Here is a 14,073-nt window from a genome sequence, read left to right on the forward strand (position 1 = left end):
CTGTATATCTTCTTTGGCGATAGTTTTAAAGTAAGGTCTTTTGTCCGTTTTTTAATCAGGTTGTTCATTTTCCTATTGTTGAGTTTTAAGACATCTTTGTGTATTTTGAATCATAGTCCTTTATCAGAATATGTCTTTTGAAAATGTTTTCTTTCAGTCTGTGGCTTGTCCTCTCATTCTCTTGACAGTAGTAAGTTTTAAATTTTAGTGAAGTCCCGCCTATACTTTTTTTCATGGACTGTGTATTTGGCATTGTATCTAAAAAGTCATTGCCATACCCAAGGTCATCCAGATTTTCTCTTTTGTTATCTTGTAGGAGTTTTATGGTTTTGTATTTCACATTTAGGTCTATGATCCATTTTGAGTTAGTGTTTGTGAAAGGTGTAAGATCAGTGTGTAGATTCATTTTCTTGCATGTGAATGTTGTTCCAACACCATTTGTTCAAAATACTATGTTTTTCTATTGTATTGCTTTTGTTCCCTTCAAAGATCAGTTGACAATATTTGTTTATTAGTTTCTCAGCTCTATTCTGTTCCATTGATCTATTTGTCTGTTCTTTTACCATTGCCATGCTCTATTAATTACTGTTGCTTTGTAGTAAGTCTTAAAGTAAGGTAGTGATAGTCCTCCAGCTTTGTTCTTCTCCATCAATCAACTTCAGAATCAGTTTTCTGATATCCACAAAATATTTTGCCACACTACCCTTTTGAAACACTCTTTAGGATCTGAATGTGAAAACATGGCAGAAGCTATAATAATATGGGTTTGATATTGTTATCTTTTCTGTATAATAGTGAAAGATAAACAATAGTGAATAATGGAATCCATAGTTTTAATAATAATAAATGTTGAACTCTCACAATGTCCCATTTGCTCTTATTTGACCCCTTTAGTCCTTCAAAGATCCCTTGAAATGGTTATGAATTCTGCTGTAGGAATGAAGAAATTGAGAATTCAAATAATTCATCTGAATGCATACAGTTAGAAAGTGGCAGAATTTTGATTCAAATTTAGGTCAATGAGAAATAATACTCTATTATGATTGTGTATTGCCATTCTCCAATCACTTCTCACTGATTTAAATCTCACAAAAACTTTGTGATATGTACTACAGAAGACCTGCTAATTTAGACAGGTGAAATGACTTCACCATCCATGATGTTATATTGGTAGTGTAATGAAGGCAGAATATGAATATAGATCTTTTAGCACAATATCCAATATAGTTTCTGCTCTTTCACTTGATGTAGATTAAATGAGGATCCATGTTTGCTTTTCATTTTTAAAGACCTGTGAAAATCACCATACTTTGGAAAGAAGGCAAAACAAACATTCACATGTTTTGAGGTAGATGGGAATTTCTTATTGCATGCTTTGGCAACTCTTTTTGAAGATTAAAGCATATTAGAAAGTCCCATCTCTTTCATTTCTAATGGCAAAACCACCCAGGCTGGATCCCCAACTCCTTTTAAACTTATCTCTTATTTATCATATTCAAATTTGCAATCTTGATGCTATTTTCGTGATCGTAATTCATGCTCAACAATCTGCTTTCATTCTCAACTCAGTGAGCTGGCAATCAATTTCTTAGTGCTATTTGGGAAGAAAGCAAAATATAAAAATGAAGCTATTAATATATTACAAGTAAGTACTAAATCTGTTAGGTAGGGGCTGACAGATCACATTAGAATAGGTGCCCTGAGGCACTGTGAGGCATGAGAAGGGACTTGTGATGCATGACGCCATTATTGACCTCTGAGTTACACAATTTATCAGAAAGGAAAAAATAGTTTCCTTGGTGTGGGGAAAAACCACTAAGTGAGCCCTTTACCCTAGATTTCTAGGAGGAGCAAATTGGTCATTGTAAAAGTTCACTGATTAGGCTGTTTATTTTCCCAAACAGAAATGAGATTGTTACAACCTGACAGGCATGCATTTAACATTAGTTCTTAGCTAAACTTTATATCAGAAGCCAGTGTAAAAAATAGACCATAGAGTGAGAACTATTGGCAATGTTTGGGTTACCTTTTAATTAGCGTTTTCCACTACTCTGCTTCTCCACTTACCATTATACACATTCACACTATGACAAACATAAAGTTACATCATGATAAACATAATGGTGCTCTGTCATTAATAGACCTCTTCCTCCAACATATGCAGGATACTTAGCTCTGAACTTGATTTATTTAATTTTCAAAATATTCTATGATATAAGCATTATTATTCCCATTGTGCTGATATGGAACTCCAGAATTTGATGAGTGGGATGAGTTGCCCAAATTTGCATAGCTAGTAAATGGCAGAACTTGGGCCTCAAATCTAAGGCAAATGGACTTCAATATTGTATTCTTAAGCATTACTCTGTATTGCAATGAATACTACCTCAAATCCTGAAAATTAACTCTATATACAATATATTTAAAATCAATTACAAAAGTGCAAATCTAATCACTGACATTGCACCTCCAGGTAATGCAACAAAGTGTGACATCTTTTTGTGTTGTTGTTCATCATTGCTATAGAAAGGACATGTTCTTAGGTTTATTGCTTAGCATTCCTGAGAGCCACATGCCAAGGGAACCTTCTTTTTCCTCCCCATTTTTAAATATTACACTTATTGGGATATAATTTACATACAGTAAATTTCACCTATTTATGTATACATGTAAACAACATGAGAATCAAGACACAGTCTCTTTCTATAATCCCAAAAGATTCATCATTAATTTTAAATAAACTTTTTACTTAGACCAGTTTTAGATTTACAGAAAGTTTATGAAGCTCATACAGTTCCCATGTACCTCACACACTCTGTTTCCTCTATTGTTAGCATCTTACATTCCTATGGTATTTTTGTCATCTTTTTCTCTGCCAGCATCTCACCACATTTATTTTACATTTAGTCATCGCATCTCCTTAGGCTCCTCTAGACTGCGACAATTTCATTTGGTATTGATGACCTTGCTGGGTTTGAGGACTACTGCTCAAATATTCTGCAGAATGTCCCTCATTTGGGATTCATCTGATCTTTTTCTTATGGCTAGATGGGGGTCATGTGTTTTTAAGAGAAAGACTACAGAAGTGAAGTGCCATTCTCCTACATCATATCAAAAACATATGCCATCAACGTGACTTACCACTGTCACAAATAATTGTCTACCTTCTTCATAATAAAATAGGATTCTTCTGAAAATATTACACAAATACGATTTTGTATCACCTGAAATAGTCAGTCTTGCCAAATGCAGTGCTTTCTCCTACCGGAGGAGACCTTATAACACACTTAAACTTCAGAGGAGATCTCAAAATATCTTTTACAAAGTTCTCTTTTGAAAATTTAAGATGTGGTTTTTTAAAAAAAATAATAATTCAGAAACCATGTAAATTAAGAATAAAAATCTAAAATAGATGAGCTTCTGTGTTTTCTGTACCAGTCATGCTGGGTGCCAGGGCTAGGACTCTAAGTTCTATCAAATCAATTGCGTACACATACTGAAATGGTATCTGAGATCCAGGCAAATAGAATGAGCATGGCATCAAGGATAAGGCAGTCAAAAAGAGCAAACCTTTCAATGAATATCGGATATAAAACATTTACAAGCCTACATTGAAGAAATCTTCTTTTGATTAAAATTTAATGATTTTTATTTATAAAATGACTAGCTTTGAGGTTTTATATATTCATAACGTCAAGGCTTTCTCGGATATTTCAAGTACATTCAAGCTTTTGTAATGAAGATTCACTTTAATGATTTATTATTTCCAGAAACATTTTTAAGGAGTTTGTAGTATGATGTTTGGCTCCAAAGAGAAACAATTGCCTCAAGAATTCTGTCAGGTGGGCCTTCTTTGTCTTAACAGGCTTCAAAAGGAAATGGTTGAAGGAAACCACAGACCTGAAACTGCATGTGTACTTTTCAGGATACAAGCATTAACACGTGTGTGTCAACGGAAAAGAAGCCAAACTGTAAAATAATTTTAAAGAGATTTATTCTGCGCCAAACTTGAGGACCATGACGCAGAGCCACGCCCAAGAAACCTTGAGCAAGTGGACTGGCTGTGGCTGGGTTACTTACAGTTTGGTTTTATACATTTCAGGGAGACAGGGGTTACAGGTAAAGTCATAAATCAATACATGGAAGGCATACATGGGTTTGGCCCCCAAAGGTGGGCCGTCTTGAAGCAGGGGCTTACAGGTTATAGGTGGGCTTAAAGATTCTTTGACTTGTAATTGGTTAAAGACATGAAGCTTTATCTAAAGCCCTGGAATGTTTTAAGATAAGGAACTCTGTTAATCAGAGACCAGCCACCAACATATATCTGTTGTGTAAACTGAGGACCTGTAGGTTTGTCTTGCATAACCTTAGGCCTGTTAATGGGTTACAAAGGATGTCTCCAAGAAGGGAGAGAGGCATGATGAGGCATGTCTGACCTCCCTCCTCATGGTAGACAATTTAGTTTTAGGATATCCCCCTGGCCAAGAGGGGGTCCATTCCATCAGCTGGTGGGGGGAGCCTTAAGATTTTATTTTAGTTCACATGTGTAATAGTTCTATTCTATTTCTTTAACAGTATTGTTTGAGCCATGGTTAAACCACTGAGGTGACTATGGATTTCATTTCGAGCTAAATATCAACAGCCCCAGTCTGTGTGGCTTTCTCTTTTCCAGCTGAATAAGCATTTTGTTAAATAATTTATGATTTACCTCCAGGCATTTGCCAAATTGAATCTCTTAGGCTAACATTTGATCACCAAATTTACACCCAAAATGGACAAAGTACAAAAACAAACAAACAAACAAACAAACAATCAAAAAGGAACAGGATGCCCATTCTCAATCTTCTTCACTTCTTTCTGCCTGTACTAGAGAGTGAATTAGGAGTTCACTACAACACCATGATCATTTCTTGAACAGCACATGTTTCTTCAACATCCTTGTTCTCAATGACTTTAAGATTTAATAAAGGAAATTAAAGGAGTACACAAATACATATGGCGGGTAGGTAAAATTAAGTACCTCTAAAAAGTACAAACCTAAAGACATGGATAATCAAGGACAGGAGAGAAGACATTTCATTAAGGAAATTAGGAACACTTTGAACATTTATTGAACAGTATTACTTCACAAAAAAAACAATTAAAGGCAGATAAAATTTAAATAGATAATGACTAGTAAAACAGGGTTTAAACATGTCAATGGGAGAACTCCCTGGAGGGAGATAAATCATGTATAAAAGCACAGAGGAAGGAAATTGCTAGATATTTTCACAGAGCAGCAGTGAATCTATGAGTGCAAGATATATAAGGAAAATAATAAACTAGTTAAAAATATATATTAGGAACATACTATAGAAGGTCATATAAGCCAGAGTGAAAATTGTGTACATAATCTTGAAGGAACAAATACATTGTATTTTTATGCTCTAGGAAATTTGTATAGAAGTCTTGTGCATAGATTGGTAAAGAGAAAGACAAGGTGCATAAATATCAATTCAAGATTTGTCATGATAATCCAGATGAAAAGAAATAGAAATTAAACTAGTTTGATCATTGTTAAAATTAGACCAAATTCTTAAGATAAAAAAGAGAAGTTGGCTGCTAGAAATGTGTCTGGGGAAGGGTGCATATCTTAGACCAGAGGTGGGAAACTGCAGCCATAAGGCCACATGTGGTCTTCTAGGTCCTTAAGTGCGGCCTTTTGACTGAATCCAAATTTTACACAAAAATCCTTTTATTTTTATTAATATATTTTTATTAATTTTTATATTATTTTATTTTTAAAATACCAAAGAATAAAATAAGTTTCAATGAAATAATCCTCCCAGATTGATGGGCACAACTAGAACATTAGTAAGCCATAAGGCTTAAATTGACAGATGCTATGCTCATGATTTAGTTCTAACTTCCCCTGCCTGACTGGTATTACTACTACATGACGCTGGTTGGTGAGAGTTTATGGGGGTCAAGTATGCCAGTCTGTTATTAGCTTTTTCCAGTAGTGAACTGTGCTTCTGTCTGAAGTGGAATTTCTGAATATTTGCACAGCTCGACAGTATTTTTAAATTCTGTTTAACAGCCCATCATGTCGAAGAAGACCAAGAGAATGCTGAAGGAAGAAAACATATTTTTAATGTGTTGCAGAAATTAAAAAATGAAAATCAAAAGCAAAGACAATTCTTTTAAGCAGCAATAAGACCTGGCAATGATGCCAGTGACACATCTTATAACATAGCTTATATTCTCGGGGAAAAAAGGGAAGCCATTCAGCGATATTGAAATTGTGAAAGTTGTAGGATGCTTAGACCTCAATAACATTTCAAAGAACAAACAACTGCCTCTTGTATGGAGATCCATAACTGATCAGCAGCATGAATTAGCCTTCGACTTAACAGACTTCATAAACATACTTCATAAAATACTTCATAAAATACTTCAAAAGGAAAATATATATTATTCAATTGCTTTGGATGAACCAACTGATACTACTGACTCGGTGCAGGTTTTACACTTCATTCGGGTCATAACAAGATTTTCTTTACTATGAAGAGTTATGTGCTTTGGACAATCTGAGAATAGAACATGGGAAATAGATATTTTCAACTTTCAAGATAAATGTCAGGAAGCTGGACTGAATTTGGTAAATTTAGTGAGTGTATGTACAGACTGTGCACCTTCCATGACAGGGAAACATGAAGAGCTTATTGCATAGATAAACAAAGTATTAGGAGATTCAGATGCTCTCATTTCTTTTCATTGTATCTTGCATCAGCAAAGTCTCTGTGTTAAAGGTATTTTTTTAAGTTACACTTGGCAACAAATTATAAGTATTGTTAACCATATTCATGCAAATGCAACAAGGCATGTCAGTTTTGTAACATGCTAAAATTGAAGGATGAAGTATTCAGTGTGGATATGCTGTATCATTCTAAAGTGTGTTGGCTATCACAAGGACAGGTGTTAGCCAAAATTTTATCTCTGCAAGAACAGATGGTTAAATTTCATGAAGAATAGAATCAGCAATGTGAATTATTGAAAGAAGATTTCTATAGGAATGCAGCATTTCTGTGTGATATCATGTCAAATCAAAACAACTTGAATATTTCTTTACAAGGTAAGACTAAGTCTATGTATGATATGTGGTAAAAAAAAAAAAAATCCAAGAATTTCGAAAAAAGCTATCTTTTCTCAAAATGCTTCTTCTTCAAAAGGAAATTTCAAATGAACATTTTCCCCAGTTAGCAGAGGTCATTGATGAGTAGGATGATGTATTCAAATCATTTGAAGACTATGCAGCTATCATAGATCTTCCAACTGAAGAATACAATGAAAGGTTCACTGACTTTGAGAATCTTGACATCACACTCAAATTAGCATTTCAGCCTCACCTAGTTGATATCACCAATGTACCTAAAGAACTAAAGAAGGAATTGATTGAGCTCTCAGTAGATGATATCTTAAAGTCATTGTTTGATGCTAAGAAAGATCCAACTGAAACATGGAAAAATGCAGTAGAATACCCACACTTTCGGCAACATGCCCCCCAAATGCTGTCTTGCTTTTCAACTACTTATTGTTGCGAATCTATATTCTCCTATCTAACCCAAATCAAGACTCCCTTAAGGTCACAAATGACTGATACCCACCTAGAGGATCAACTGAAACTGCAGACCTTCATGCTGCAACCAAATATTCAAATGCTTTCCAACAAAAAGCAGACACAACAAAGTCACTAAAATGTTGGTTAACTTTAAAATCAACAAACATTTTTCATTGTTTGAAATGATTAAGTACATAGTAGTTACATTTTTACAAAATAATGTACAGTTTTAAGTATATCTAATTTAATTTTCTTGAATGCGGCCTTTTTTGATCACAGCTAAATTAGTGTGGCCTTCCAATGTGAAAATGTTCCCAACCCCTGTCTTAGTCTGACATACCTGAGGCTGGGTAATTTACAAAGAAAAGAGGTTTATTTGGTTCACGGTTCTGCAGGCTATACAAGAAGTGTGGCATCAGCCTCTGCTTTTTTTTTTTTTTTTTTTTTTTTTGAGACAGAGTCTCACTCTGTTGCCCAGGCTAGAGTGAGTGCCGTGGCGTCAGCCTAGCTCACAGCAACCTCAAACTCCTGAGCTCAAGCGATCCTCCTGTCTCAGCCTCCCGAGTAGCTGGGACTACAGGCATGAGCCACCATGCCCGGCTAATTTTTTCTATATATATTTTTAGCTGTCCATATAATTTCTTTCTATTTTTAGTAGAGATGGGGTCTCGCTCTTGCTCAGGCTGGTCTCGAACTCCTGAGCTCAAACGATCCGCCCACCTCGGCCTCCCAGAGTGCTAGGATTACAGGCGTGAGCCACCACGCCCGGCCCAGCCTCTGCTTTTGACAGGGCCTCATGAAGCTTCCACTCATGGCAGAAGGCCAATGAGACCCAGAGTGTGTAGATCACAAGGATAGAGAGGAGGAAAGAGAGAAGGAGGAGGCAAGTGCCAGGCTCTTTTTAATAATCAGTTCCAATGGGAACTAATCGAGGGAGAACTCACTCACTACCTGGAGAATGGCATCAAGCTTTTCATGAGAGACTGCTGCCATGAACAAAACACCTGCCCGGCCCCACCTCCAGCATTAGGGATCAAATTTCAACCTGATATTTGGTGGGACCGAACAAATCACATCCACACCACAGCGATGCAGGAAGGCATGCCGAATTTTTCAACATTTGAGGTCCTAACCCCGCAATATTTTACTATTTTAAATGATCCAGTAGCACACATCTCAGACCTAAATAGGGGTCCTCATTTAAGATGATATCTCTGGGATATGTTCCTAGAAATGAAATTATGGTTTCAAAGATTTTTTAGACATATTTTGTCATATTTGTCTCCAAAAGAATGTACCATATCCAGCAATATATGAGCACTGCTAACTATATTCTCATAAAGCAAGTCTTTTAAGTTTTAGCAGTCAGTTGTATTAAAAATGAAAATTTTAATGACTACATTTGAATTTGTTTGATTACAAGTGGAATCAAATGTTAAAACAGGTTATTGGGCTTTTTCTTCCTGGAAGTTGTCTGTTTATCCAGGCACTTTACCACATGTATTCACCTGCCATTTGCTTTCTATAGGTTTTAGTGAATTTATTTTACCTTTTTCTTTTTAACCAATTTAAAACAATGAATCAGTCTGTTGATTTTTTTCCTCTTTTTTTTTTTTTGGTATGTTGACTTTTACATGTAATATTTGCTACAAATTTTTATCATTACTTTTTATTTGCTTTTTATTTTTGTTGATAATTTTGATATATTAAGATTTATGTACTTTTGAAGTAGCAAAGGAATCTGAAGGAAAATACATGTTCTCTTTTTGAGCTGCTGCATAGGAAGGGAGGAGGCACTCTCCAAAGAAATTGCTTCAAAGGAACCACACAGAGAAGAGATTTTATACAATTCTGAAGGAAGAACAAGTCTGAGGAAAAATATAAGAAATTCTGAGAATGGAAAACAGAGCAAAGTTCCATGCATGTGAGCATGCACATTTTCAGCAAAACAGGATATTTTTGTGTGTGTGTGAGGAAGAACAAAAGAATACCATAGCTTCCTTGAGGAAGGTATGATCAGTTATTTCTTAGTAAATTAGTTTTAACTCAAGGCTAAGTAGCATTTTCCAGGTGGAGTGAGTGGGGATTGGGGAAAATGTCTTGAGACAGAGGGATTCAAAATCATTTAGAAAAACAGCCTTAGAGAAGTCAAACTAACCTGTTTTTTTTTCCTTTACAGTTTCTACTGTTGATTACATGTTTGGGAAGTCTTGGGAAGTCTACTCCCAGCTTGAGTTAAATCTATCAATATATTTTTTTTTCCTTTTCTATGTTAACTTATATATGAGACACTATTTTTTTTTTAGCGTAAGATGCATTGAGTTGGTCATAAATGACTTTTCAAATAGTTAATTAATGGACTTGTGACAGGCAGAATAATATAATTCACTTTCTCTCCAAGATTTCCTTGTCTTAAACTCCAGGACTTATAAATATTCACCTTTCATGTCAAAAGAACTTTGAAAATACTGGTTAAGGATGTAGACCTTGAGATGGACAGATTACCTGAGAGGGCCCAATCCAATCATATGAGTTTTTAAAAGCAACAAAAATGTCCCAGCTGGGACAGAGAAATGAAAAATGAGATGAACTTGACCTACTGTTGCTGGCTTAAAGATGGCAGAAGGGATCCTGTGCCAAGGAACGCTGGTGGACCCTGGAAGTTGAGAACAGCCCTCAGCTGACAGCCAAAAAGAAAGTTGGAACCTCAGTCCTGTAACTGCAAGAAACTGAATTCTGCAAATAACCCAAATAAGCAAGCAAACTGATGAACCTCTAGACCCTCCAGAAAGGAGCACAGTGCTCTGGACACCTTACTATTAGTCCTGGACACCTGTGTTGGACATCTAACCTACAAAATGGTGAGATAATGAATTTATTTTGTTTTAAAGCAGTAAGTTTTTTGTAATTTGTTACAGCAGCAATAGAAAACTAATATAGCATCCAAAACACTATTTTTTGAATAAGCCATCCATTATCTAGTGAATTTAATGTCTCATTATTACTTATTAAAGTCTTGTATAAGGTTCTAGTGCTGATGACTTATTTTTGTTTATTATCCATGTCTATGTGTATTATCTATCTGGTAATTATTGGTAAGTACCATTGTTTCAATCAGAACATATAATGCCCGATATGGAAAGGCCTTCTCTTTACTTGCTCATTTTAAAATGTAAATTATTCTCACTTTTATTGTTCCATGATTGATGAGAATTGAAGCTATTAAAATAGATGAGATCCTCACCAAGGAGACAGGGCAAGAAGGGCAGAGGGCCTCCTGGAGAAATATAGACCATGGGGGTTAGAAAAGGGCTCTGCAATGAAAGATATAAGAGAAGCTTGGAAGGTAGATGGAAAACTACAACAGATTATTTTCAAGACATACAGGGAATTAGTATTATGCTGGAAAGAAGTTGCAAAGGATTTGGAGGAGGGGAGGTGTCGGGAGAGGTTTGAGAAAGGTTCTTTTCATATGGTGACTGAATGAAAACACATTTTCAGCCAAGTCATGGGGTGGACTTAACAAAGCAGTTAGTATTGAAGAAGTCAAGGCCACACTCTAACATAGTGAAAAGAAGGAGAGGTCATGGGATATAGGGTGAGAGGAAGCCTGAGATCGGGAAAAGATGAGTTTGGAGACAAGGAAAAATCAGAGCAGTCACCAAAACATTCAGAAATGAGACAAATAGTGAAGAAAGAAATAACATGGCATTCGTTTTTCTTTTGAGGCTTCATCTTTGCTTCCCTCCCTCCCTCTCTGAATCCTCATCCTACTTTCCACTATGGAATTTTGCCCTGAATTTTGATCCACTGGCAATCTACAAAAGAAAATACTAACACTGCTCTTAAATTCAGAGAGGATTTTTTGTCTCCTGGAACAGTTATAAAGAGTGAATTTGTCTCCAAACTGGTTTGCATTCTTTGTATAAAGATGCTAAACATAAACAAAGCACTGCTATTAGAATGATATATGTGAGGCTCCCCATACACTTTGGCAGAAAAATGCTATATAAATGGGAAGTGTCGCTTATATTTTAAAAGAACGCATGAGTTTATTCCTCAAGGGGAATTGTTAATTTATGTACTGTGCTTGTTCTAAAGGTACGTGCATGATTCATAAGTTAGTTTATAAGTAATTTTATATTGGAGAAACAGAGCTAAGCGGATACTTAACTGATTCCAAGTATTTGGAAGATTTATTTTATGATAATCAACTATTTACCATTTTATTATAGAGAAGAAGGAAATCAATTTAAATTTCACCTGTAAAAGTTTGTGTGAGATATAAATCTTACCTAACCACCTTGATTTGTTGTGGACTTTTAGAATAGGAAAAATAAATATTCCCTTTATTTTGTTTTCTAACTCGTACGCCCTTATATTTTCTGTTTTTCACATCCACAAACCTGAATTTGACCAAATAATTTAAAGAACAGTAACCATTTCCTTGCTGGAAGTCCTTCCTCTTATTAGTCATTTTTAATGCTAACAAAATACCAAATGGTTTTATATATTATTAATTAATCTTCACCTCTACCACAATTATCTATTCTGGTATTTAAATATGTATCATGCTCATGAAAATTTTAATCAATCATGAGGTTACTTGAAAGTAAAACCTTACATCTATGTGTCTGTCTGTAACATTTTAAGGAACAGCCATTTAAAATATCCTGTGTATAACTACATCTAATGAGAATGAGGTTAGTGGTTTTCATTTTTTGGTTTTTGTTATGCTTTGTTTTGGTTCAGAAATATCTACCTTTTCTTAAACAGGAAAATGATTAAGATTAAAAAAAAAACTTGTAGAGTATCTAGATTATTTTTGACGTTCTCATATCCAGTCATACTTTTCTGATTCCTATTCTTTGTTTTGTTCTTTTGACACCATAAAAATCCTAAGGAAAGTATTATCTCCAAAAAGCAAAGCCATTATTTTTTATTCCAAGGTAATGATCTCCTTCATGGCCTCTTCACTCTGTTCTTGTAGCCATTAGTTTAATATGCAAATAGAAGTAGCCTGACTTGGCATATTGCAAGGGTTAATGACCAACTAATTGTTACCACCACCACAACCCCCTCCCATGAAAGCACAGATACTGTCAATTGGTGATTAGAATCTCCATATGCTTAATGGGAAACAAATAGGGAGCTCAGTAGTGCTACTGGTAAAGCATGAGGAAAAAAATAATTTTCATCACATCCCTCTGATTTTAAAATGCTCCAGGCCATCCTTGTTTCACGGCTAGGAGTATAATAAATTAAGAAAAAGTAGTATATGACTGAGATGAAACCCTGTGGGATATATGAGTAAACTAACTGGTAGAGAAATTGAGGAAGGAAAAAAAACATGGATAGCTTTGGGTAGATATAAGAAGCAAGAAAACAAAGTGTCAAGATGTAGCACTAATTAGCTAATAACATACAGCTCTAATATTCATTGCAGTAGGTCTCTCAGCCTCATGTATTTCATACTGCAAGAGTTTCTGCAACCCCAGAAAAGCTTAATAAAGCTGGACTTTATCTATGAATGAAAAAAATGCATACCACAATTAGGTGACTGGTCCTAGAGAAGCAAGAGGTATGCTGGAGAAGACACCAGACTAAGAATGAGAAAGGGAAGTAGGGGACAAGTGACACTTACTTAGGGTTAGGCACTAGGCATATGATATTCATAATCCTTTTGTTTTTCCTATAAGGTAAAATTTATGATTTTTCTTTATAGGTAAGGAAACTAAAGTTCAGACATATTAAATTTCTCTCTAAACTTTGTTTACTCATTTTTTCATTCATCCATTTGACAAACATTTATATTTGGGTACAACTACTTGTAAAAACATATCTTAAACTTTGAAATAAGAAAAAACTGTGGATGACTTTTTTTTTTTTTTTTTATTATCAGGTATGGGTAGAGTTTCATCCAAGATTTTGGTACTGTATTTTGTTTAAATCACTGTTTTTTATTAAATGTAGGTTCATACTTAGTGAATTGACATCATATTAAATTGTGAATGTTTGTTTGTTTGAGATATGCATAATTCTGACCGGTAGTAAATATAGAAGATGATGGTTTATTCCTCTGTTGGGGATTAATCAGGTCTACATTTAACACAGCATTCTTATCCTAACATTCCTTTATTAAATAGACTATAAATACCTATCTCTTCAAATATCCTCAGAATCAGTTTTGATGTCTTTCCTCATTAGTTATGGGTTAAATTAGATTCTTAAGACATTTTATATTTGCAAGAAAGTTAAAAATGAGTACATGGACAAATAAGGCATACTAAGACAAATAGCGCAGACACTTTTCCCTTGTGTTCTTGATAGGGAAAACTAATACTTATGCAACTACTAACTATAAAAGAATACATTTCAAGAGTAGGAGGAGTAAAGACGAAGTTGTTATAATACAATTTAAACTTGAGGTGAATCTTGAAAGATGAAAAGGTTTTCACTAGGTGAAGAGTCAG

This window comes from Eulemur rufifrons, chromosome 7 (assembly GCF_041146395.1).
Source record: "Eulemur rufifrons isolate Redbay chromosome 7, OSU_ERuf_1, whole genome shotgun sequence".
NCBI classification, from domain to species: Eukaryota; Metazoa; Chordata; class Mammalia; order Primates; family Lemuridae; genus Eulemur; species Eulemur rufifrons.